Source organism: Scomber japonicus, chromosome 12 (assembly GCF_027409825.1).
Source record: "Scomber japonicus isolate fScoJap1 chromosome 12, fScoJap1.pri, whole genome shotgun sequence".
NCBI lineage: Eukaryota > Metazoa > Chordata > Actinopteri > Scombriformes > Scombridae > Scomber > Scomber japonicus.
In genome coordinates, this window is record NC_070589.1 from 31,934,465 (window position 1) to 31,959,184 (window position 24,720).

Sequence of the window (24,720 nt, forward strand, 5' to 3'; positions counted from 1 at the left end):
GAATGTTTTGTTAAATATGGTAAATTATATTACTGTATATCTGCAGTATGTTTGTTGCCAATTAATGAAGTCCATCAGCAGGAGCATTGGTGGCATTCGTTGTTGGCAAACATATGGTTGGCCAATAATAACAGTGAAACTAATTATAATATGCTTATAAAAATAAACCCTATTGTAATTATATGCTAAAAGGTCATGACTAAAGACATTGTTTTGAGGTCACTGTGATTTTTGTTTTGTTTTGACAATGTTGATGTAGGCATATATGGTAATACAATTGTTGTTTATTTTACATACATTTTAAATTTATTTTAGCTTTTACAGATTAAAGCTGCAGCACAGATGGCAGATCTTCAGGTTTGCACTTTATGAAGTTTCATTGCTGAGAAATGAGCTCCAATAATCAACATTTCTCAGTAGACTATGAGGATCATCTCCAAACAGTCATTTGCTATGGTATTTTATTTCTTACAGATCTCTCTCTTCTCTTGCTCAGCATGTATGTTCAGTGTTTAATATGTGATGAGCTGCAGGTGGTGTCCTGTGATTGGATCATTTGAAGGCACACTTGACAACTTTCTCTTCCATTTTTCCACTTCAACAATGGAGGCTGATTCTCTGTACTTTTGATTCAAATGTGTTTATTAAGACAATGTTTGTCCGGACTATAGGAGCTTATATTTATGTTAACTCTTCTTTTGGCCCAAGATTTTGACAATAATACATTTCATGGAGACATCCATTGTAATTCTTTTTTTTACTGGAAGATTTTATGATTGTATTTTAACTCATGATATATTCTGTAGTATTTCTCTTTCTTTTCTTTTGTTTAGCTTTTTGTCTCCCAGTTGTATTTTAAATACTAGAAATGACATAAATAATCATGTTGAAATTTGACTATTACAATATCACTACTAGATTGAAATGTTATGATGTGATTGAGATGTGACAATAAATCAGTTTTGTAAGGTATACATTGTTTTTTCTTTTGTCTTTCTTTTTAGCTCCTAAATGAACCTATTTTTTTCTTATTGCTCCACAGTGTTTACAACAGGTAATGTATTTTGATGTCAGGTATCATATAAGTTTAGGTTTCACATGGCATAAATGTAATGCTTCATGTTGGCAAATGCTCATCTTTTAAGGTTATTGACTTTATTGTCAGTGCACAATATTTTTTAACCTCACATAACTAGATAGATAGATAGATAGATAGATAGATAGATAGATAGATAGATAGATAGATAGATAGATAGATAGATAGATCGATAGATCGATAGATAGATAGATAGATAGATCATATTGAAGAAAAATATTACCAATAAAAGCAGTAGGACCACTGTGTATACTGACTATTCTCTATCACGGTCTCAGACTTACTATATGTCATCCATACAAGAGCAATACTAAGAGTTGACCAGCAGATGTCGCCTTTGTTTTTTTACTGCATCAAATGCTTTAAAAACAGACTCTTTTTTTTAAACACAATTGCTTCATATTGTTTCAGTACTTCAGTAAAGTGACTGAAGGGAACTAAATGTGTTTAAAGACAGAAACTTGCTTTCTAAAAAACAGTAACACTTTTCTGTCCATGTGGCTCTAGAATTAAAAAAAAACTTCAGCAAGATGTTTTTTCAAGTTATTGGCTCTTATTTCCATAGTGAAACATATTAAATTCCTCCTGTTCATACTGACCATTAGAAGATCGAGTAGTAGTATCCTCATTCGTTGTGTTGTTTCCAAACGGTCAGGTTCAATTTTAGGGAAGTAAGTTTAAAATAATGAACAAGACATTTGACATTATATTATTATTATTTAATATAATGGTGCAGCCATAAAACAGAGGCAGTCTTAGTGTAAACACAGACATTTAACAATGTAAAGTCAATGTAAACATGCTCAACAGTTAATTTGCACCTGCAGTCCTGACAAATGTCAAAAACAGAAAAAAATTTCATACATAATAGAGCTGGAATCAATATAAAAGAAACGGAAAAACTGGAAAAATTGTATCACAACTTTTTGTCCTTAAACAATCTAAACAATCAAACAGAAATAAAACTGAGAGTCGATCTATAGAAATATCATTCATGAGTACATATCATATATAGCTTGATATATAACTTCATACACAATATGTATATGATACTGTCAGATTAACAACTAGTTTAAATCATTAACAATTTAATGTTACAGAACATGTCAAAGCACCAAGGTGATTTAATATTTCAAATGTGAAGCATAAGAAAAATACTGTTGTAGTTGTGACTGTTCATCTGTTGTTGTGTATATTTGTGAGACGTATCATTGAATCAGAGTACGTCCACACTGCATCAAGTACATTTGTAAATGCATCTATTTTTTCTGTGTTTCAACCCTCAGTTAAGACTAAAGCTGCATTTTTCTCATTCAATACTGAGCTTTTCTGAGACGTTCTCTACAGTGTTTGAATCCAAAACAGCAGCTTGGTGTTTCAGAGTGTATTATGGAAAGTACATGTTCTTACTCTGTACTGTACAAGAGAGTAAAACTACATCAATACCAATAACTGTTACTAACTTTTACCACTACTAATTTTAATCTTGAAGAGATTTAATTAGATATAAAGACAGTGTATGAAAAGGTAAAAAAAACAAAAAAAAAACAAAAATAACATTATTAAATGCACAACAGTAATGATGATTTAGGGATTATTATCTGAAACACAAACTGTATCACATTTGGTTAATACATGTTCAACATTATATTACACAATGCTTTTATGCTGCTTCAAAACAGCAAATCCTCTTCTTAGAATAAATGTAGAAAGAAAAAAAATGTGTAGCTTGGTAAGTCATGCTCAGAGGCAGCAATCTTGAAATTAGTAAAACAAAAAAAAGAAAAGAAAAGGCACCTCTGCTTCCTGCAATACTCTAATGATCCACTAGAGGGCAGCTATCATGAACCTAAATGAATACAATGTACCTCTGAGGTAATCACTGGTCTCTGAGACTTCTGTATCAAATATGATTCAAATGGTGTCATAGGTTTGATATGTGACACAATGATTATTGTATTTATTTTTTCTTCTTTTTTGGGGGGGGTGGGGAAGTGAAAGAGTTCTCAAGGAATTTCTCTCCTCTATCTACTTTAGCCATGAACTCTGCTTTTTCCCTCATGTGCATCAGCGCCTGGACTCGTTCCTTCCAACGCGGTTTGGCCTCAGATTTCTCTCCCTCAATAAGCATGTCAATGTACTCTGGAGTGGAGAGAGGATTTGGCTTCAGTGCTATTTCTTTGAGTCTGTTTAAACATTTTCCAGATTTCTCCATCAATTTCACCACCTCTGCCTGCACATTATCATATTCAGCCTTCAGTTTATCAATCAAAGCCTGAACAGGTGTCTTAGCTTTTGAGGCTTTTAGGTACTTTTCTTTCAATTCTTTCACTGTTCGCTTTTCTTTAACCTCCTTATAATCCCATCTGTACTTCTGATTAAAATGCAAAGTCCAGTCACATTTGCCAGGGCACTCGGTACACTTTCCATCTCTATCAATTGCACAACATTTCCTTTTTTCTGCATCATCTGCATAAGCACAAGGATAGTGACAGGTATAGTGACACTGCTGACAATTGGTGATGTAATTTCCAGTACCAGAAATATCTTCTTGTACAGGCTTTTTGATTGTGACTTCAAACTCAAAATTCTCATTCCTGCTGATCTCTGCCTCATGTGTTTTCAGTTTTTCAGCTGTTTCTTTTATCTCCTCAAGCTTGGCTAACCCAAGTTTAACCTGCTGCTGCAAATTCTCAACTGAATTCTCCAGCTGTTTTCTTTCACTGAGGACCTGTTTTGTCATTGTCAAGCTTTTGGTTTCTATGACGTTGAGAGCGGCAAAAAACCTTTTCATGCTTTTTGTCCCCATGTTCCAAAACATCTGATCAAACCCTCCATCTTCATCTTCTCCATCTGTGCTGTTTGCTGCAGATGATTTGTTGTTTGCAAATAAAGCTGAGTTATTGAATTTGAAGTGAACTGGCAGCCCATCTTTTCCTTTAGGACATGGGACATCTGCTTTATTGACTGCCTCTAGAACTGGTGGACGTTGGCCATCTGCAAATGTCACCAGAACCCTGATGTTTTCTGCCACATCTTTGCCAAAGATCGAAAGGACAGAATCAAACACATACTTCTGTGATGGTGTGAGTCGTGCTAACGAAGCTTGAGCTACGAAACACACAGCGTCAATTTCACTGACACCAAACTTAGAAGAGAAGAGCTTATGTATCTGCTTTGTGATCTCTTTATCTCTGTCTATGCCTCTTGTATCTCCAAAGCCTGGAGTGTCCACAATGGTCAGAGAGAAGGGGATTTGAAACCCATCTTGGTGATTGATTTTGTACACAGTGACTTCAGAAGTCTGGCTTTCAGCTTGTGACTTTGACTGATCCTCATCAACTAACTTAAACCGAAATGAATCATGCCATTCGACACCTAAAATGTAATTGATCATTCCATTGATCAGAGTCGACTTCCCAGCACCAGTTGCTCCAAGAACCATTATGGTGCGATTATGTTTGTTGTCCTTTCCGAAACTGAAACGATTGCACCCTTGAGCATTCATTTTTTCCTTCTTAAGAGGAATTATATAAACAGGGAGAGGCCCCGTCTGTTTTTTTAGCAGTGTGCTTTTTTCTTTAATAGTAACAGCAAGCCGTTCAGATTCCTCATTAGTACAACTATTAGGATCAATACACACATTGCTGGGTTCTATTTCTGATCTTGAAAAGACTGTCGAAACTGGAAACTCAGATGATTGTACTGAATCAATACACATCTGGGTGGGCTCTATTTCTTCAATAGCACCTGATTCTGATCTTGAAAAGATTGTCGAAACTGACAACTCAGATGATTGTACTGAATCAATACATATCTCGGTGGACTCTATTTCTTCAGCAGCATCTGATTCTGATCTCAAAAAGGCTGATGAAAATGACCTCTTAGCTGATTGTACTGAATCAATACTGTTCTCGGTGGACTCTATTTCTTCAGCAGCATCAATACTGTTTTCGGTGGACTCTAGTTCTTCAGCAGCATCTGATTCTGATTTTGAAAAGACTTTCTTAAAAACGTTCTTACAAGAATTCCAAAGAGATGCCATTATGGTTAAGGAAGTCAATTCTCTAGCTCTAAATTTATATTTACAATTTTCAGTTGTTAATAGGATCAGCCATTTGGAGAGGTAAGCTATTTCAAAGAAGAAAAATGGAAACACACTATGTATTGTCAGAGAAGTTCATCCATCTTGTTGTTGACTGTTGAGTGTTGTCTCTTCTATTGCGATGTGCTCTCTGCTCTGAATCTGTATATAATGAAATATAAAAAGAACAATGTCATACATAATTGAACCCAAATTGGAGCCAGTGTCAGTCAGACAGTGTGACTGGTTGTATATATCTGTTTATTACAGTATACTGTTAGTCAGCATATGCCCAATATGTGTTGATGTAGATGGAAGTCTAGTTTCTATACAGTTTATCAGCATTAAGCAATAACATGGCATTCTGCATAGACACCACAAACAACAACAACCTACCAAGGCTTTGTTCCTGATTGCAACTGCTAACCATTGTAGTAAAATTTATAGTGTTACATTTTTTAGCAGGAGATTAATTATAATCACAAACCTCTGTTGGCTGTTCTCGGTCCAGTCGTCTAGCTCAGGATCAAACAACTGCTTTCAAAAACCTGCTCACGATTTAAACCAGTGTCTCCAAAACTCCTAGAATACAAAATGAATACAGTGTCTTAGACAACGAGCAATATTGATGGTCAAGTAATTCTATCTTTATACACTACTATTGTACAGATCATGAATATATGGAAAACATTAATCCATTTTTTTATTTACCTTCCATGACAACTGTCCTAGGCACTGCAGGTCATGTCACTATGAAAGTTCACAGTATCCAAAATCTGATGTTCCTTGGTGTCTTCTACTGTAGCTGGCGCTGACAGCCATAACCTGGAGTCTAGTGGTGTGGGCAGAAATCACATTGTTGTGAGCACAGAGAGAATCAGCCTGCTAAGACCAATCATACCTAATAGATTCTGAAACGCATATATTAACAAAATTGGCTATTACAAACATACTTTTAATCATACAAGCCTTATACACCATCTGAGGTAATGTTATTGACAGCATTGCATAGCTCGGCACATATGCATGCACACAGAGCTGACTGAAGTATGTGCGTATATGTGTGTGTGTGTGTGTGTGTGTGTGTGTGTGTGTGTGTGTTTATATACAGACTGTGCAAAAGTCTTAGGCCACCATTAGATTAGTTGTTTTAGCAATGCTATAATGACCATATATAATTATTATTCAGTCTCTTTATTAGAATACAACCAGAAAATACAGGAAATGTGTATGCTGTATTAAAAAACAGAAAAATAAAGAAAAGAAAACAGCTTCTATAGGCTAAAGTGGCTAAAGTATTTAGTGTGACCTTCCCTTACACTTGAGCAATAGCAGGAACCTTAAATAATAATAATATTTAATAATTCATGTTAATTTTGTGTACATATTTCCTATAGTTTCTGTTTGTATGATGGTGGTGGCTTAAGACTTTTGCACAGTACTGTACACACACACACACACACACACACACACACACACACACACACACACACACACACACACACACACACACACACACACACACACACACACACACACACACACACACACACACACACACACACACACACACACACACTTCACCTGGTTCACCTGTGGCACACAAACGCTAACTGACAGCAAAATGCAGCAAAGACCCCCAGTGAGCTGAAATTGAACAAGTGCACATACATTTGGTAAATAACATAAATAAAGACAGTCTCTAATGTGTTTTGCTGTCATAAATAGTTGTTGTCTTGCTGTTTCTCTCCTCTTTTTCTCAGCATGTCCAGGGCAAAGCAGTGAGATAACTTAATTTGAGATAAGTTAATTTTACTGCCAAGGAGAGGAATTTAATTCAATCCTAAATGATGGACAGACTACGCCATGTCTACAGAACCATGGTAACTATACAGACAAAAAGGTGGTATTCAAAGAGAAATGCTTGTAGCAATCAAACAAATAAAATAAAAGATAAAATAAGTCTTAAGTAATCATGCATTTGTTTATTTAGTAATTATCGACAACCCCACAAACAGGGTTAGGGTACAATATAAAGCATAAACAGTGTGTAATATTGCTTATTGGTCTAAACTTCTAGAGGAAATTATGGTTTTCTTTTTAGTAATTCTTGTCTTTTTCTTATATTCTGCTTGTTTTGTATGTGTGTTTTATTTTCTCCTTCAGATCTTGTAAACCTGAAAATGAAACTGACAGAAAATAAGCTTCTTCCTCCCTTCATGCAGACTCTATAACTGCCTGCCCCACAATCATTTAAACACTGCACAATATCATTTTATCAGAACAGCTGCATATACCACCAGTTTTGTTTCATGGCTTTGCATAGAATCAAATCAACTGTATGAGGTTCTGAAAATCTAAACTGACTTACTCATGACAAGATAAGAGGGTTAAGATAAAAAACATTATTGTCTGAGCTCTGTGAGCCATTGAGCCAACAACAACAGGCTACATGTGACCGAAGAAAACCATAGAGGCTGAGGAAGTCGAGGACATGAGGAAGATTTCCTCACGGAGGAGATTTCTACTGTCAGGCGGCAGCAGAAAAGTATCCTGGACCTGGTCGAGGAGTTGAAGGCTTTACGCATCCAAAATGCAAAGAAGGACAAGCGGCTTGCCTACCTGAGGAGCAGAGTTGAGGACCTGGAGCAGTACACCCGGATGAATGATGTGATCATTACTGAAGTTATACTATACTATACTATCCATTGGGACCTTCTTCCACCAAAGACAAAGTCCTTTGTTATCTGTGTTTATAGGTGGTTTACAACTGACAGTTTTTTCCACGTGTACATTCAACAGGTCATTTCTGGGAAATCAGCCAGCTTCTCTTCAGTACTGCCTCCTATTCATGAATAAAGATCAGGGGGGTCTCCCAGAGACAAAATTAAAACTGAAACTGCAACACTGCCTCACCTCAGAGGATCACACACATCTCTACTGTGAGTACACTGATGTTCTTTTTCTGAGCATGTCCGGGGCAAAGCAGTAAGATAACGAAGTTTATTTTACTGCTAAGGAGAGGAATTTAATTAAATCCATGTAACTGATGGACAGACTATGCCATGTCTACAGAACTATGGTAACTATACAGACAAAAAGGTGACATTCAAAAAGAAATGCTTGTAGCAATCAGACAAATTAAAGATAAAATAATTCTTAAATAAAATCATGCATTTATGTTTATCTAATAATTATCGTCAACACCACAAAACAGCATAAAGTATAAACAATGTGGATTAACAGTTCAATTCAATGTGATCAGAAACTTACCGTCAGTCTGCCTCCGATCAGGAAGGAGGGGGCGGCAGTTGTGCTTCAGGTCGTTGCTCCTGTATTTATAGAGTTGTATAGACACACCTCCCACCCTCTGGCTCTCCTCTTAGAGAGATATTGAGCAGCTTGAACTGTCTACAGCATCATTACACTGTGCTAAACTACTAGAGGAAATTATGAATCTTTGAATATCTGCTTTCTTTTTAGTAATTCTTGTCTTTTTCTTATATCCTGCTTGTTTTTGTGTGTTCTTCTTGCAAACCTGAAAATGAAACTGAAAATTCCTTCCTCCCTTCATGCAGACTCTATAACTGCCTGCCCCACAATGATTTGAACACTGCATAATATCATTTTATCAGAACCACCAGTTTCGTTTCATGGCTTTGCATAGTATCAAATCAGCTGTATGAGGTTCTGAAAATCTGAACTGAAAATTTTGGGACAATTATGCTATACCTCTTAACTGCGTGGCATAAAGTCCAGCAATTTACCAGGATTTGGAATAAGTGTTTTTGTCAATTTCCAATTATCCATACCTATTTTCTTTTGAGAGATGGAGTAACAAAGGTGGCCATATATTTAAAGACATCACAGGGCAACAAGGTCTCCGTGAATTCCAAGACCTACAAATTTCGTATAACCTTCTGGGCATGTCTTTCTTTGAATTCTTTGACCTCCATGAATTCATAACTAAAGCCTCACATAACGAGTACGGACAAGTACGGTTTAGACCTGCTCCATGTGTAAAGTGCCTTGAGATTACTTTTGTTGTGATTTGGCACTATACAAATAAAGATTGACTGAAATTGATTGATTGATTGATTGATTGATTGATTGATTGATAAGCCTTTGCCACTTAACAGTCTTTGAAAAAGTGAGTTCAGTGTCTCTTCAGATTTTGTCAAATATACTTCTCTCTTGCAAGGAGACTACAAAAGATGAAACTCAGAGCTAACCCATATTGTCCAATACAATTAGCATGTTCTATCATACAGTTTGGCAATGTCCGGAAGTTAACAGTTTTTGGAAAAATATTTCAAGTATCATGTCTGATATCATGGAGAGCAGTGGTGGTTTTTGCTATGGGCAAAGTGGGCAACCGCCCAGGGCGCAATCTACTTGGGAGCGCCCTCAAAAAAAACAAAAAAAATCGCCAGTTTTCTAGACTAGTAATACCGCTCATTTCCACATCAAGTTGGTGCAGTGGGCGATGAGGCGCCCCTACTATCACGTCAACTTGCTGCTGAGAGTCATGTATACAGGTTGTGTGTGTCAGAAGAAAAGGCAAAGGGGAGGGGCGGGGGATCAACTTGCGACTGCAGAGGCTGTGAGCAGGCTGTGAGTGAGTCTCAGGGGCCATCCACACGGAGACGCTTTTTGGTTTAAACGCAGATGTTTTGCGTCCAAACGAATACTGTAAACGCATTGCCTGAAAACGAAGCTTTCTGAAACCTGGTCCCAGGGTGAAAAAAATCGCAAACGCAGCCTTTGAGTGTTCGTTTGGATGGTGAAAATGCATACCTGCGTTTCGATGATGTCATCGCCACACCCCTCGAGCTTAGCCTTCCACTGTGATGTGCCATGGATGTACATCCAAGGCTTTAACTTATCTTAACTTATCTTATATACAGTCTATGGGTTTTAATAGGCTACCCTCATTTTCAAAGGAAAAGCAAGGGGGGGGGCGGGGATAGACTGACCTGTGATGATTATGATCCCAGGCCACACAACACAAACTGCTGCTTCCAAATAAATAGTAATACATTTATAAAATTAATACAGACCCGTTATAGTTACATGTAAGTTATTGGGTTATGTGAAAATGCAATAAATAAATAAATAACTTTACACCTGCACTTTCATGTGGTCAAGAACTCCCTGATAGCAATCTAATCACCCACAAAACATCTTAATGCCAGTTGTAAAAAGGGTGAAAGTCTGTCAGATTACGTTAATTATTAGTATTTTTCATTTATTTATTTTATTTTATTCATTTGTATGATGACGGATGTGTGTGATTTACTTTGGTGTTTACATACTATATTTAATTTATTTATCTTATTTTTTGTGTGATGAAGGATTTGTGGGGAGGGGCGCTGATAGTCGGTCCGCCCAGGGCGCAAGACTAGCCAGGACCGCCTCTGATGGAGAGAGACATCCTTCACTCACAGTGTTTACTGATACTGAATGACTCTTCGGACTTAACTGTAAATGATAAGCACCTATTGTGAGCTGGTCTCACAGCTATAAAAAAAACGGTTGCCTGTCGCTGGAAACCCCCACAGTCAGTCAGTACAGTCATATTCTGCTTGTTTCTTTTGTGTGTTCTATTTTCTCCTTCAGATCTTGCAAACCTGAAACTGACTTCCTCCCTTCATGCAGACTCTATAACTGCCTGCCCCACAGTCATTTGAACATTGCACAATATCATTTTATCAGAACAGCTGCATATACCAGCAGTTTTGGTTTATGGCTTTGCATAGAATCTGAACTGACCTACTCATGACAAGATAAGAGGGATAAGATAAAAACATTATTGTTCAAGAAAATGTGTCTTGCATCACAGGTCCAACAATTATAAAAGTTATACTATCCATTGGGACTTTCTTCCACCAAAGACAAAGTCCTTTGTTATCTGTGTTTATAGGTGGTTTACAACTGACAGTTGTTTTCCACTGTGTACATTCAACAGGTCATTTCTGGGAAATCAGCCAGCTTCTCTTCAGTACAGCCTCCTATTCATGAATAAAGATCAGGGGGGTGTTTCTGTCTCTGAGAGAGACTGAAACTGCAGCACTACCTCGCCTCAGAGGATCACACACATCTCTACTGTGAGTACACTGATGTTCTTTTTCTTCATGTGCTGTCGCATGTTCAAACTCTACTGAGTATCATCTGTGTCTTGCAGTTTGTTGGTGTTTTTACTAGATACTGTGTACAGTTTAAAAGATGTAAATAGTAATGAAATGCTAAATGCTTTGTGTAACTGAACATCCTGTAAAAAAAGAAAAGAAAACATACTGATAGAAGATTTCAGTGGGTATGAGAATAAAATGGTACTACATTACCATTATTTCTCTATTGATTGTGGATAATGGTGTTTTAAGCTAATAGCTAAGGTCACGATACTAACATGCACAATGTCAATTTTAACATACTGATATTTATCAGACAAAATATTCACCAGTTTTTATTTATCATGTCGGCATGCTAATCTTTGCTAATGACAAACACACAAAGTGCAGCTGAGGCTGATTGGAATGTCAGTTTTGCAGGTATTTGATCATTTATCAAAGACTTGGACACATTTAAATGTTGACCTGACGATGGCGCTAGAAGAAAAGTCAGAGGATCACCAAAATGATTGAAGGGAACTTGAATGTCTGAATTTGAATGATGGATTAGAAGAGTAACGCCTGCACACTGACTCCTGACCAACACATTTATTTAGATAAGATAACCTTTGTTAGGTTGAGAAGAGATTTTAGATCCTGACTTTGGTTTATGACATCAGTCTTTTGTTTAGATCTCTGCTGAAAACATGTTTTACATGGTTTAAATTCATTAGATACCATACATTTCCTCTTTTCATTGACTGTATACACTTTTTAACTTATTTCCTGGAACATACCAGTAATGAGGCATGGTAATCAATTCAAATGATATTTGAACCTTTCAATGAGATCAAAGCTGATTAGAAACGTGGGAAATTGAATTTGCTCCTTATGTAAACTGGCTTGTTGCAGCAGCAATGTCATGTTTGATTTTAATCTGAGTTAACATACTATTTTCTTTTATTTAGACGTTGAGATGGATCCTGATGCCAGTAGAACAATGGAGTTGGCTGCTCTTGGCCGACCGTTCGGCCTCGGGATGCTGTATGACTGCCGCCGAGACTCACTCATCTCTGGTAAGTGTTCATGTGTAAAACATGTGGTTTTGTTTAATGCAACCAAATAAAACCAAACTTGTTAATACAGAAATGTTGAAATCTTAATCTAAAGATTGGATTACAAGACACCTAAACTGAAAACCTTTTTATTCCTACAAAATAGGGGATTTCTGATGCTTTTAATTTGGAAGGACAGGTTCACAATCAAATGTGTCTTCACACAATAGACAGGTTCCCATATGATGATTAGAAAAAAGTTCTGCTTTCCTCCTGATGTGTTTCCTCTATTTAGGGACAACATACTTAATACTTTAATACTGTTTTTGTTGTTGTTGTTTTTTAAATTAACTAAAAATATCTACATGCTTTTCTCCAGACTATTTTGACATTAAAAATTATAATAATAATTAAAGCTGCAAGCAGCGATGATCGGGCCCAAGCTCCCCCACGCACCGCCCCGTACGCGCATGTCGGTGCATGCTGCAGTCACACGGCAGACACAGCGGGCACGTAGACTTCTTGGCACCCGGGCTCCTAATGAACATTGTGTGATGGGGCTAAGTCACATTGCATGTGTCCACTAGGTGGCGCTAGAGATCACCCACCAATTATATGTCATGTTGCAGTGTGTGATGTGGAAAACACATCCTGTAAATTTCATGTAAATAGGATAATGTTTGTCATATGAGGCTGACTTCCTGTGTCCAGTATGTGGCGCTGTGTATATGAAGCAGTATTGATGCATAGATGTGTTCAGGGCGGGACCCTCTACATGCGTGATCAATTTGGTGTAGGTGGGACAATGTCTGTAGGAGTTATAACGACTTCCTGCTTTATGGCGAAGCATCGAAATTGTTTGCACAGCCACGCCCAACAGGAAGAAGTCATAAAAAAAGCTTTTGATAACTTGTCATCTCCAATGTCTCAAGATGATTGTGTGTGAATTTGAAGTGGATGGGATGGAATCTCTAGGACTAGTGCGTTCAAATATGAGGCCTGGAAATGACCAAAAAACTCACTAAAATATAGCATTTTTCCCAAGATGGCCGACTTCCTGTTGGACTTAGGGTATGGGTCCAAATGGCGTTTTTGTGCGTCTGGAGATGATACATAAACCTACCGAATTTCATTCTTCTATGTCAATCGGGAAGGCTGAGGTTCAATTTTGAAATATTCAAGGGGGCGCTATTGAGCCGTTTAGTCACGTCCATTCCATTGAAGTATATAGGATGTTAAATGAACCCACTCCAGACGTGTGTTGAGTTTCGTTACCGTGGAGGCGACCTTTGCCCCTGAAAACTGTAATCATATTTTCATGGCGTTGAATGTGTTGTCATGGCAACAGTATTTGATGATGGGTCATGAGTTGCAGAATGTAGCATCACCAAGGTCTTATGTCTCAGCTGAGTTAATTTCAGGTATAAATACTTAAGATTATGGGAGTAATCAGTGAAAGACTGAAGCAAGTCACTTCCTGTTGCCAGTAGGTGGCGCTATGACTGTCACTAAATATGAGACTGTACATGTGTTCAGACCGGGACACTGAACAAGCATATTCAATTTGGAAAAGCTCAGACCATGTGGAGTCAAGTTATGAGGGTTTGAAATTTCATGGCGAAGGATCGAATGGTGAAGGAAATTGTCGGCGCCGCCACGGCCAAACCAGATCCCTAATCAGAAAGTTTTTGATAACTTTTCATCTCCAATGTCTCAAGATGTTTCTGAGTGAATTTGAAGTCGGTCGGATTAAATCTGTAGGAGGAGTTTGCTCAAATGCGATGAGTGGAAATCGCCAAAAACGCAGATTCAATACAAAATGGCCGACGTCCTGTAGGAGTGAGGGTATGGGTCCAAAAGACTTTTTTGTGCGTCTGTACACGCTACATATGTGTACTGAATTTCGTTTGTCTAGGACAATCTCAGGGGTGGGGCTCGCTTTTTTAAATTTTCTAGGGGGCGCTACAGAGCCATTTTGCCACGCCCATTTATGCATACCATAAAATATCAAATTTTTCGCCGGGCCGAACATGATTGCACATTTTGGTGACTTTTGGGGCACGTTTAGGGGGGCAAAAACGCGTTTGTTTTGTATAATAATAATAATCGGTACGATTACAATAGGGCCTTCGCACTGTAGTGCTTGGGCCCTAATAATTATAACAACGATTATTTTAACTGTAAAATCCAGACTTGTAAATTGATGTGGGGTGAAAAAGCTGACCAAGACTTTAGAAAGGTCCATGGGATTGCATTCCAGGTTGTTTTTTTTTTGTTTTTTTCAAGTATCGGCTTTAAAATTTGGATTAACTGTCAATTTTAGCATGAGAATAAAAGGAAAAACTAACATTAGAATGAATGCACGGGCGTGGGAACCGGAGGGGGTGGGGTCGGGGGTCCCCTCCAATATTGGAGACAGGCGCATTTGTCCCACCCAAAAAGTATAACGCGGAAGAGAAAAATATTTTATTTTGAAATCTTCAACTCACTTACTTTTATTTTGAAAGCGCAACACAGCATCTTGTCACCAGCCCGCCCTCAACGGCTCAGACTGTTTGGGGACACAGACACCTGCAGCTGGCGACAGGACAGAGGTTCAGATGAAAAGACAGTACCTCAGTTTAAGTGATTTCTTTCTCATGGGGAAGAAAAGAAAGAAAGAAAGGAAATATGAGTTGGTAATAATTTTGTCCAGGAGGATAATTATATTTTCTGTCTCACGTCAGACCCGTTGATGATGTTAAGCTGATGTTGTGATTCAAATTCTAACTAACACTCTTGCTACTGTAGGTAAACGTTGTTACTGTTAACATTACTAGCTAAAGTTGGCTGGCGAAAATATGGCGGACTTTCCAGTAACAGACAAAAGCGACTTGACACTAAATACAGTAGCCTATGTAAGATGCTTGTAAAGTAACATGATTTTTCTATTAACTTAACCCATAACTTGAAAACGAGTAACGTTACACATCTCCCACATCTAGAAAGGAGTTAGTCTGTCTGTGTGTTTTTCGCTTGTTCTTCATATTCCCATCAGTATTTTTTAATACCTTATTCATGTCCACTACTTTCATGTTAGAGATCAGATGAAGTTGAGCTGGAAGCTAACAGTGGTGAGGGAGATGCAGGGAGAGGCAGCACTGCAGAGTAGCAGGTAGGTGCTATATGAAGGGTGAGCTTTTAGTTTGTTGATAATGGGAGGAAGGTTTGAACATGATTAGAAGTGAACACGGTTGAATTTAAATAATAATATTACAAACACGATTTTAATATCGCACTAGCTTTCCCATCAGTATTTAAAGGGTTAGGTGATGTATTCAAAACTCATGCTTAGCTGCCACAGAGGTTATTGTCAGTGACTTGTTGTAAATAAATGAATCAATTTGAAAGTGATCAGTAACATCATCGTCATTGATGATGAAAAGTCAAAGTATTTTATTTTACATTTTGTAATGAATTAAGAGGGAGATATAAAAAGAGTCATTGGTAGAAATAAACCATTACCAAATCTCGGTATCATATATGAAATATTTTTTCTTTGTCCTTTGTAAAAAAATATTTGTTTAAGCTATTTTTTGTATGTTGTGCATATAGATAAGAGTGTGTGAGTCATGTATTTGAGTACATGCATTCATACCTTTAGATCTGTGAATATTTTTAGTGTCAGTCTTTCTAGTATTTAGCGCTGATCTGTACCTGTAGCGGATTATAAGATCTGTGGTACTTTATACATTTCTGTAAAATACATAGGAAACACATGAAAATCATGTGATGTTTTCTGTTCATGATGAGAACATACTGTTCTATTGTAACAACATCTGTTGTTATAATAGAATAATATAAATTTGAAGTCAACTTTGTTGGTAAAGTGACACATTCTGAACCACCTCAGGGCTCAAAAGAGTTTTTCTTTGTTTAAAAAAAATGATGCTAAATTTTTTAGGCCTGCAATTAAATAATTGATATTTGATATTTATCAGTTCATTACTGCCATTCAAAATGTGTTTTCCTTTACCTTTACAAATGTATCTTTAGTAGAATAAAACCTATGTGAATGTTTTGCAGTGTAGTTAATTTATGACATATTTCTGTTCAAACCATTAACGGATCTGTCTACATGTTTACATGTTAAACTAATTCCTATGCCCTTGGAGGAGACTGGGGGCAATTCTAACACACTCAATGCCTCCAATCAGAAGCAAGCTACAGTGATGACACTTAACCAACCTAAATTTGGTTAAAAACTGTGCTTGACTCATCAGCTGATCAATGTATTTTAGTGAAATCTCCTTTTAACCCAATTAACATAATTAAAATCTAGTTAACTACTAGAATAGTCACCTAATCTTCTACAAAAATAGAACAAAAAAAATTTAAGAAATATATTGGACAGTTCTAGCACTACTTGGCTCGACTCGGTTTGATTGATTTGCTTTGATTCTTGTGTGGGACAGCTCATGACTCTTCCAGTGACAACTCTTCTGACCAATCAGCGGCCAGCAGTCTGTTTGCCATCACATTTAGTATCGGCTCAGCTCGCTTGGAACCTCAGCAGAGCAGATACTGAAAAAGTAGCAGGTACCAGGTACTATCCCTAGTGGAAACGCAAAAAAAAAAAACAGTCGAGTGGAGTAGTGCTAGAACTGTATAGTGGAAAAGTGCCATTATTCCAGTGGTACAATTGCCCTTGGGCCCCCACCAACACTCTGACTTCCTGCATTAAACCTATTATAGCCATGTCCTTATCAATGAAAACATTTTGACTGCATTTTTAATTAGAGCACATATATATATCTCTTACAAACATCAAAAGATGAATGTTGTATTTCTAGAAATATGTGAGTTAACAATGAAAAAGTAAAAATGTTTACAATTGTCCTCAGTCTTCCCTACTCACAGTAGAGATGTGTGTGATCCTCTGAGGCAGTGCTGCAGTTTCAGTCTTAATTTTGTCTCTGGGAGAGAAACGCCCCCCTGATCTTTATTGATGAATAGGAGGCAGTAGTGAAGAGAAGCTGGCTGATTTCCCAGAAATGACCTGTTGAATGTACACGGTCAGTTGTAAACCACCTATATCATAAACACAGAGAACAAAGGAATTTGTCTTTGGTGGAAGAAAGTCCCAATGGATAGTATAACTTTTTTATAATTGTTGGACCTGTGATGCAAGACACATTTTCTTGTGAACAGACAATAATGTTTTTTATCTTATCCCTCTTATCTTGTCATGAGTAGGTCAGTTCAGATTTTATGCAAAGCCATAAAACAAAACTGGTGGTATATGCAGCTGTTCTGATAAAATGATATTGTGCAATGTTCAAATGATTGTGGGGCAGGCAGTTATAGAGCCTGCATGAAAGGAGGAAGGCAGCTTATTTTCTGTCAGTTTCAGGTTTGCGAGATCTGAAGGAGAAAATAAAACACACAAAAGAAACAAGCAGGATATAAGAAAAAGACAAGAATTACTAAAAAGAAAGCAGATATTCAAAGATTCATAATTTCCTTCAGTAGTTTAAACTAACAAGTAATATTACATGATTTAGCACAGTGTAATGGTGCTGTAGACAGTTCAAGCTGCTCATTATTTCTATAAGAAGAGAGCCATTCTCTCACTGACTGTACATGTGGGGGTTTCCAGCGACAGACTGTTTTTTTTTATAGCTGTGAGACCAGCTCACAATAGGTGCTTATCATTTACAGTTAACTCCGAAGAGTCATTCAGTATCAGTAAACACTGTGAGTGAAGGATGTCTCTCTCCATGATATCAGACATGATACTTGAAACATTTTTCCAAAAACTGTTTACTTCCGGACATTGCCAAACTGTATGATAGAACATGCTAATTGTATTGTCTGGACAAAAGTCACAATATGGGTTAACTCTGAGTTATCTTTTGTAGTCTCCTAGCAAGAGAGAAGTATATTTGACAAAATCTGAAGAGACACTGAACTCACTTTTCCAAAGACTGTTAAGTGGCAAAGGCTTATCAATCAATCAATCAATCAATCAATCTTTATTTATATAGCGCCAAATCACAACAAAAGTCATCTCAAGGCACTTTACACATGGAGCAGGTCTAAACCGTACTTGTCCGTACTCCATGAATACCATTCGCAATTATAGCCTTTGGGGTAATTCTGGCATATTTACAGAAATGTTTATTAATATGCATGGTCCCTGACAAATAAACTAAATAAAATAAAGAGACATAATGCGGTATATCATGTATGGTGACTGGCCCTAATGAGTTCTGACGAATGATGAATTGCTTGAGCTTAAAAGTGGAGGTAGGGGCAACCCTTTTTCATGTAATTTCAGTTTAGAAAAAGGAACACCTGACAATCAGATATTATAAGGGTAACTTTTTGTATTATATTTTAAATAAAGTCAAGAACCAATCATTGTAATTCAATTTGATAAATGAAATAATTTCTTCAACTATAAATTCTATACTGTTTTTATTTTTACAACAACAATCATGGTAATTCCATCTTAAAATTTAACTTGTGTTTTGTATCACAGATAAAAGAAAAAATTCACAACAACAACAACAACTCATAAGTCACCTCATAACTTGTCTTCTATTGTGAATACAGTTGATAAAAATTCAATCTGACAATAAGAATTTTAGTTAATGTATTTTTACAAGATGTGTGTGGGCCTTAAGACTCTAAAGACCTGAAAATTGTGACTCTATTCTTTAAACCCAAATTGTGCATGTGTAAAGCCATAAACGTCTCTACAAACCTATTCTGAGAAGATTGTTGTTGGTAACCGTAGGTTGTAGAGGAGCCAACGCACATCTCCAAAATCTCAACAATGTGTCAAGTCACATCAAGCAAGTGCATGGGTTGGGCTCCTGCCAAGAGATTAGTCTAAAATTGAAACAAAAACAAATGTCCATGTTCTCCACACAAGTATAAAAGAAACTGAGTTGAGAACATGTACAAGTGACCCCCATAAACACCAGCCTATGAGAACCCCAAAGAAGCATAATTCCATATTTAGGGCTTCTCTTAATTTGATTTGAAGTACTTTTTCAGTTCTTATTGTCATGCAATGACAGGCAACCTAACTTATATTCGTCATTTTTGCAGGCATGACACTGTGGAACCGCGAGGACCTGGAAAAAAACATGGGAGAAAGACCAAAACCTAACAGTGACTTTAAGATAGTTGCATCTGAATCAGTTGAGGATAAATCTTCAGTGCTAGAAGTTGATGCATCTCTAAAAGCAAGTTTCTTGGGCGGATTGGTAGAGGTTGATGGATCGGCTAAATACCTGAATGATCATAAGACATCCAAAAATCAAGCCAGAGTAACACTGAACTACAAAACTACCACAAAGTTCCAGGAATTGTCAATGAATCATCTTGGAAGAGGCAATGTCAAACACCCAGATGTGTTTGATAAAGGAATTGCAACACATGTTGTTACAGGTATCCTTTATGGGGCACAGGCCTTCTTTGTGTTTGATCGTGATGTGTCTGAAAAGGAAAATCACCAAGATATTCAGGGTAACTTGGAGGTGATGATCAAAAAAATCCCAGGCCTCACAATAGAAGGGGAAGGTTCCTTGAAAATGGAAGACAAAGACAAAGCAAATGTTGAGAAATTCTCCTGCAAATTCCATGGAGACTTTTTAGTCAAGAAGCCTCCCACATCCTTTCAAGATGCCATACAAATCTACCAAAGCCTGCCACAGTTGCTGGGAGCCAATGGAGAAAATGCTGTTCCAGTGAAAGTCTGGCTGTTGCCACTGGTAACTTTAGATTCATCTGCTGCACAACTTGTACGTCAGATAAGTATAAGATTAGTGCAGGAATCCCAGAGTGTCCTGGAGGCCTTCAGTGAATTGGAAATGAGATGCAATGATGCAATAAGAACCACCACTGCACAGCAGTTCCCACAGATTGGTAAAAAACTTAAAACTTTTAAAGAATTTTGCTCAGAGTTCAAGCTACAATTCCAGCGTACCTTGGCAGAAAAACTTCCATCAATCCGGGGAGGAGGGGAAGAGGAGGCTGTGCTCGCAGAGATCCTGAAGACGAGACACTCTTCTCCTTTCAACAGTAAAAGCCTCAATGAGTGGATGGACTGTAAAGAGAGAGAAATCTGCATCTTAAAATCTTACACCAAAATGATGAACAACACCAAGATTGTCCCATCTCAAAATGATCTTCATGAGGAAATTCTCAGCTCAAAACATGCTGTGTGTTTTGTTTTCACCTCACTGGGAAGTGCTGAACCGTACCTCTCAGCTTTATCAAACTACTTAAAACGAGCACCCAAACCAGACGACCCTGAAGATCTAAACATTCATGACATAGAAAGGAAACAATGGTATGCCTCACCAGAAGTTTCAGGGGCAGTGATGATCAAAGTAAAGCTATTCAGTGATTTTTCAGAGGCCAACAAGGAGAATAAGAACATTAAATTCCTGACAGTGGGTTTAACAAATGAGACGCAGCAAGGTTCAAGCATCTATGTCTATAAAGATGGCTTTTCTTTCGGTGAGAACTTTGAGCCACCTTCAAAACCTGAAATGGTGACAGCAGGTGATGTAACCCACAACAGTGTGACACTGAAGATCTCCCCACCAAGATTTGGAGCCAAGAACATCACATGCTATTCTTTGGAGTACTGTGTCAGTGGAGAGGATGGATGGCAAAAAACAACAGCACCAAAAGCTGGAGAAATCACAGTGAGTGGTCTAACTCCTAACACTGAGTATATGTTCAGATGCAGAGCAGTGACCTCAGTAGGTGTTGGGTCAGCTGGTGAAGTCAACATTCCCATTAAAACCTTACCTTGCAGCCCTCCTGGAAAACCTCAAGTTGAACCAACCTCAAGTGAGATATCAGTTAGTTGGGAGAAACCTGCAGAGATTGGAAACACTGTCCACATTTTGAGTTACATCGTGGAGTACACCCAAACAGACATAGGTGTGAAACGAAGGAAGTTCGAGTGGAACCAAATGATGTCAAGATCTGAAAAAGTGATTATTTCAGGGCTTCAGTCAGAGACTGAATATACTGTCCGGGTCAGATGTGATTGTGGTGTAGCTGGTAGAAGTAAAGAAAGCATCACTGTGAATGTCTGCACAACAAAATGTGAGTTTGAACGCCTTGCTGAATTCCTGAAACATTATAGCAAGAGTATAAATTCTGGATCCCCCTCACTTTACAAACTGCCTCTAACAGAAGAAGATTTGGACATAGATGGTTGCAGGAGGTATAACTTTGGCAAAGAAACCATGAGGCAAAATCGTACTATAATGCTGCTCGGAGCAACTGGATCAGGAAAGTCTACTCTCATCAATGGAATGATCAACTATGTTGCTGGTGTAGACTGGAAGGACGATTTCAGATTGAAATTAGTTGATGAGGATCAGTCGAAATCACAAGCTGAAAGCCAGACCTCTGAAGTCACTGTGTACAAAATCAATCACCGAGATGGGTTTCAAACCCCCTTCTCTCTGACCATTGTGGACACTCCAGGCTTTGGAGATACAAGAGGAATTAGAAGAGACAAAGAAATCACAGAACAAATTCGGAGGCTTTTCACCTCTAAGAATGGAGTCAAAGAGATTGATGCAGTGTGCTTTGTTACTCAGGCCTCTCTTGCACGACTAACAGCAACACAGCGATATGTGTTTGACTCTGTGCTCTCCATTTTTGGCAAAGATGTGGCAGAGAACATTCAGATGCTGGTGACTTTCGCAGATGGTAAGCAGCCACCGGTTCTTGAGGCGATAAATGTCTCTGCGGTTCCATGCCCAAAAAATGACATTGGGCTTCCAGTTCACTTCAAATTCAACAACTCTGCATTGTTTGCAGACAACAGATGCATCAGTGACAGGGCCTGTGATGAAGATTCTAATGAAGATGATGACGAGTTTGATGAAATGTTTTGGAACATGGGTGCCAAAAGTATGCAGAAGTTCTTCACTGCTTTGGGTCAAACGAAAACCAAAAGCTTACTCATGACCCAGGAGGTTCTGAAAGAACGCAAGCACCTTGAGGCAGCTGTTGAAGGTCTGCAACCGCAAGTTAAAGCTGGATTAGCAAAGCTTGAAGAAATTAAGACAACAAAAGAAAAAATCAAAGAGCATGAAACAGTCATGACTTCAAATGAAAACTTTGAGATTGAGGTAGATATTATTAAGCCAGTCCAAAAACAACTGACAAACAAAGGAGAGTTCATCACCAACTGCCAGAAGTGTTCAATGACATGCCACTACCCATGTGCAATAGCAAATGATAATGAAAAACGTGGCTGTGCATCAATGGATGGGACAGGGATGTGCACTGTCTGCCCTGGAAAATGCATTTGGAGTGTGCATTTCAACCAGACATACAAGTGGGAATATGTTCCAGTAAAAGAGAAGAGGACAGTGAAAGAGTTAAAAGACAAGTATGAAAATGCTAACGAAAAAATATCAACTATTCAAGACTTGATTGAGAGGCAAGAAGAAGAAATTGTTGAACTCCAAGAGACGATAGTGTCCCTCATGGATCAGTCAGCCCAATGTTTAACTCGTCTGCAAGAGATCGCCCTCAGGCCTAACCCTCTGACCACTCCAGAGTACATTGACATGCTGATTGAAGGAGAAAAGTCAGAGGCCAAGGAGGGTTACCAGGCCCGAATTCAGTCTTTGGAGGCGATGAGGGACAAAGCTAAAATCATCTCCAAAGTAGCCAAACGAGAGAAACTTACAAAAACAGACAAGGAATTGTCCGAAGAAAAACAGAAGACACAAGAAAAGAAAAGTTTCCTGAAAAAAGCTGCAAATTTCTTTGGATTATAAGGAAAAATAGGACATAAGGTCTGCAGCATTGTGAAGTCATAATGCCTTTTAGAACCTGAACAAAACTGTTGTTGGGTGGATGAAAAATCCAAGCATGATATCTTACATCTTACCACTAACATTTCAGGTTATCATTTATGATTAACAAGCTCTGTTGAACTCTGAGGTTAAATTAATTCTTTAGAGATCATGAATGTACCAAATATCATGGCCATCCATCCAACACCTTTGTAATGGGACAAGAATCACACTGATCAACATGTTATCTATGACCTGAATGTTTTGTTAAATATGGTAAATTATATTACTGTATATCTGCAGTATGTTTGTTGCCATTTGATGAAGTCCATCAGCAGGAGCGTTGGTGCCATTCGTTGTTGGCAAACATATAGTTGGAGCGCATGGTAATTGTAATTATATGTTAAAAGGTTATGATTAAATTAAACAATGTTTTGTGATCACTGTAATTTCAGTTTTGACAATGTTGATGTAGGCATATATGGTAATACAATTGTTGTTTATTTTACATTCATTTTAAATTTATTTGAGCTTTTACAGATTAAAGCTGCAGCACAGATGGCAGATCTTCAGGTTTGCACTTTATGAAGTTTCATTGCTGAGAAATGAGCTCCAATAATCAACATTTCTCAGTAGACTATGGGGATCATCTCCAAACACTGGCATAAAGAAACTGCCCATTGTCATTACAGTTAAGGAGGCATGGACCTCTTAAAGAATCTGAGAGGAACCACATGTTTTGGCCAATGGTCATTTGTTATAGTATTTTATTTCTAACAGATCTCTCTCTCCTCTTGCTCAGCATGTATGTTCAGTGTTTAATGTGTGATGAGCTGCAGGTGGTGTCCTGTGATTGGATCGTTTGAAGCTGACAGCTGACGACAATTTCCCCTTTTCCATTTCAAAAATAGAGGCTGTTCTTCTACTGTTTGGATTTATGTGTTTATTGGTTGATTGTTAGTAGAGACAATGTGTGTTTGGACTATAGGATAGGGCTGGGCGATAAACCGAAAATTTATCGATACCGAAATTTACGACGATAACCGACGTCATTTTGCCCATGTCGGTATATTCGGTTTTTAACCTCTTAATGCACGCTGTTCCGTCAACGGGACGGGACGGATGTTAGGAGGTAGCCACACGTTCTTCTGAATGTTTTAAACACCAACCCTTAAACATATATATACTCATGCCATACATTGTTGGAAAGCTTAGATTGTCCTGATTCATTCAAGACCACTCATGACTTATATGGTTGCTCACAGCCGTAATAGTATTAGCGGTTAGCTCGGCTAGCCACTCAGCTAAAGTAAGAACAGCTATAATGCTACATACCTTCAAAGTCTTCCCTTTATCCACAACGATCATCTTATGACTCAGCACTTTCTGTACAGCTCGCCAAATATCCATTCTTGTGAAATATGAAATCCGTTTCCTTCTAACTGAAATACTTTCCTCAATATTTCAACATGTATTTAGTCCAACACGTAACGTAATAACACAAATAACAAACCACATACGGTCCGTTTACGTCATTTCCTGACCT